This window comes from Carcharodon carcharias, chromosome 11 (genome assembly GCF_017639515.1).
Source record: "Carcharodon carcharias isolate sCarCar2 chromosome 11, sCarCar2.pri, whole genome shotgun sequence".
In the NCBI taxonomy this organism is placed as follows: Eukaryota; Metazoa; Chordata; class Chondrichthyes; order Lamniformes; family Lamnidae; genus Carcharodon; species Carcharodon carcharias.
Window position 1 is genome coordinate 107,361,813 of NC_054477.1, and position 4,044 is coordinate 107,365,856.

A 4,044-nucleotide genomic window follows, 5' to 3' on the forward strand; every position below is an offset into this window, starting at 1 on the left:
AATGGCAAACGACAGGGAGGTTTGGGTCATTCTTGCGGCCAGACCGCAGGTGTTCTGCAAAGCGGTCGCCTAGTTTACGTTTGGTCTCTCCAATGTAGAGGAGACCACATTGGGAGCAACGAATGCAGTATACTAAGTTGGGGGAAATGCAAGTGAAATGCAGCTTCACTTGAAAGGAGTGTTTGGGCCCTTGGACGGTGAGGAGAGAGGAATTGAAGGGGCAGGTGTTGTATCTTTTGCGTGGGCATGGGGTGGTGCCATAGGAGGGAGTTGAGGAGTAGGGGGTGATGGAGGAGTGGCCCAGGGTGTCCCAGAGGGAGTGATCCCTACGGAATGCCGATAGGGGGGGTGAAGGGAAGATGTGTTTGGTGGTGGCATCATGCTGGAGTTGGCAGAAATGGCAGAGGATGATCCTTTGAATGCGGAGGCTAGTGGGGTGATAAGTGAGGACAAGGGGGACCCTATCATGTTTCTGGGAGGGAGGAGAAGGCGTGAGGGGGGATGCGTGGGAGATGGGCCGGACACGGTTGAGGGCCCTGTCAACGACCGTGGGTGGAAAACCTCGGTTAAGGAAGAAGGAGGACATGTCAGAGGAACTGTCTTTGAAGGTAGCATCAACAGAACAGATGCGACAGAGGCGAAGGAACTGAGAGAATGGGATGGAGTCCTTACAGGAAGCGGGGTGTGAGGAGCTGTAGTCGAGGTAGCTGAGGGAGTCAGTGGGTTTGTAATGGATATTGGTGGACAGTCTATCACCAGAGATTGAGACAGAGAGGTCAAGGAAGGGAAGGGAGCTGTCAGAGATGGACCACGTGAAAATGATGGAGGGGTGGAGATTGGAAGCAAAATTAATAAATTTTTCCAAGTCCCGAGGAGAGCATGAAGCAGCACCGAAGTAATCATCGATGTACCGGAGAAAGATTTGTGGAAGGGGCCGGAGTAGGACTGGAACAAGGAATGTTCCACATACCCCATAAAGAGGCAGGCATAGCTGGGGCCCATGCGGGTACCCATAGCCACACCTTTTATTTGGAGGAAGTGAGAGGAGTTGAAGGAGAAATTGTTCAGCGTGAGAACAAGTTCAGTCAGACGGAAGAGAGTAGTGGTGGATGGGGATTGTTCGGGCCTCTGTCGAGGAAGAAGCTAAGGGCCCTCAGACCATCCTGGTGGGGGATGGAGGTGTAGAGGGATTGGACATCCATGGTGAAGAGGAAGTGGTTGGGGCCAGGGAACTGGAAATTGTTGATGTGACATCAGGTGTCAGAGGAATCACGGATGTAGGTGGGAAGGGACTGGACAAGGGGAGAGAGAAGGGAGTCAAGATAACGAGAAATGAGTTCTGTGGGGCAGGAGCAAGCTGAGACGATCGGTCTACCGGGGCAGTTCTGTTTGTGGATTTTGGATAGGAGATGGAAGCGGGCCGTCCGAGGTTGGGCGACTATCATGTTGGAAACTGTGGGAGGAAGATCCCCAGAGGAGATGAGGTCAGTGACAGTCCTGGAAACAATGGCTTCATGTTCAGTGGTGGGGTCATGGTCCAGGGAGAGGTAGGAGGAAGTGTATGCGAGTTAACGCTCAGCCTCCGCGAGGTAGAGATCAGTGCTCCAGACAACAACAGCACCACCCTTGTCAGTGGGTTTGATGACAATGTCAGGGTTGGACCTGAGAGAATAGAGTGCAGTAAGTTCAGAGAGAGACAGGTTAGAATGGGTGAGAGGAGCAGAGAAATTGAGACGACTAATGTCGCGCCGACAGTTCTCAATGAAAAGATCAAGAGAAGGTAAGAATCCAGAGGGAGGAGTCCAGGTGGAGGGAGAATATTGGAGATGGGTAAAAGGATCCGTTGAACTGGGAGAGGACTCCTGCCCAAAGAAGTGAGCCCGGAGACAAAGACGGCGGAAGAAGAGTTCAGCATCATGCCGAGCCCGAAATTCATTGAGGTGAGGGCGTAAGGGTATGAAACTAAGTCCTTTGCTGAGCACTGAACGTTCAGCATCGGAGAGGGGAAGGTCAGGGGGTATAGTAAATACACGGCTGGGATTGGGATTGGAAGATGGGGTGGGGACGGAGGGACGGGCAGGGGTGGAGGGTCCTAGATGGGTGTTGGTGTCGATGAGTTGTTGGAGCTTGCGTTCCTTAGCACTTGAGAGAAAGAGAAAAAGTTTCTTGTTGAGGCGTTGGATGAGCCGAAGAATAAAATGAGACTGGGGGCACGCGCAGCTTTGAAAAACTTAAGATTGTGCCAGAAGAAAAGACCTGAGATTGCAAAAATGGTCAAAAGATGGAATTAAAGGCTCTGTATCTGAATGCATGTAGCATTTATAACAAAACAGACAAATTGGCAGCTCAAATAGAAATATATGTATATGATCTGATAGCCATTACAGAGAATGGCTGCAAGATGACAAAAGCTGGGAGTGAATAATCAAGGGTACATAACATTTCAGGAGGACAGGAGCTAGGAAAATGTGAAGGGATAGCTAGATTAATTAAGGGTGACATTGGTACAACAGAGAGGGAGAGAGATGACCTTAGTTTTAAATATCAAGATGTAGAATCAGTTTGGATAGAGATATGTAATTGCAAAGGTAGGAGTCAATTGTGGTAGTAGTTTATAGGCCCCCTAACAGTAACCACACTGTCGATTGAAGTATAGTGAAAAATAATGGGGGCTAGTGAGAAAGATACAGGGATGATCATGGGTGATTTTAATCTACATATATAGATTGGATGAATCAGATTAGAAAGGTGGCATGGAAGATAAATTCATAGTGTGTTTTTGGGGCAATTTCTTGGAGCAGCATGTGCTAGAGCCAACTTGAGAGCAGGTTATTCCAGATCCGGTAATATGCAACAAGACAGGATGACCTTATTGTAATCACTAGGGAAAGAGTACTGAGAAAATTATTGGAACTAAAAGCTGACAAGTCCAGAGACTTCATCGTAGGATTTCAAAAAAAGTACCTTCCGAGATAGTAGATGCATCCGTTTTAATTTTCCAAATTTCTCTCGATTCTGGAAAGGTCCCATCAGACTGGACAATAGTGAATATCACTCCTCTATTCAAGATAGGAGGGAGGCAGAAAGCATAAAACTACAGGCCAGTTAGTTTAACATCTGTCATGGGGAAAATGCTGGGATCTATTATTGAGGTTATAGTGGGGCACTTAGAAAATCTCAATGTAATCAGGTAGAGTCAACATGGTTTTATGAAACGGAAATCGTGTTTGACTAATTTATTGGAGCTCTTTGAGGAAGTAACAAGCAACATAGATAAAGGGGAACTTGTGGATGTGGAGTACTTAGATTTCCAGAAGGCATTTGGCAAGGCACCACATCAAAGGTTACTACACAAAATAGGAGCTCATTGTGTGGGGGGGTAACATATTACCATGGATAGGGGATTGGTTAGCTAACAGGAAATAGGCAGTAGGCTTAAATGGGTCATTTTCAAGTGGACAAGATGGAACGGGTAGAATGACATAGCAATCAGTGCTGGGGCTTCAACTATTTACAGTCTATATTAATGACGTGGGTGATGAGATTGAATGTTGTTAAATTTGCTGATGACGCAATGATAAGTAGGAAGGTAAGTTGTGAAGAGGACATAAGGAGTCTACAAATGGATAGAGAGGTTAAGTGAGCGGGCGAAAATTTGGCTGATAGAATATTCTCCTCCTTCAGGTACCATGCCCTAAGAGGGTATTAGCAGTCATGAACTTCATCCATGCTTGGCAAAGTACTGCAGGGGTTTGCCATTACTTTCTACATTGAGGTTGACTAGGAAACTCTTCCACTCTTTGCCACCTGCTATTAGTCATATTGGAAGGATTTAAATGCTTATAATCAACCTGTTTGGCTACATTGTGCATACACTTTCCATGGCCATCAAATCCTGAAGCGGGACTTGAACCCGGAGTTTGACTAGTGGGTCACAAGACCTCCCACATGCATTATAGCGTGGGAAAATGTGAACTTGACCATTTTGGCAGGAAGAATAAACAAAGCAGCATATTATTTAAATGGAGAGAAATCACAGGACTC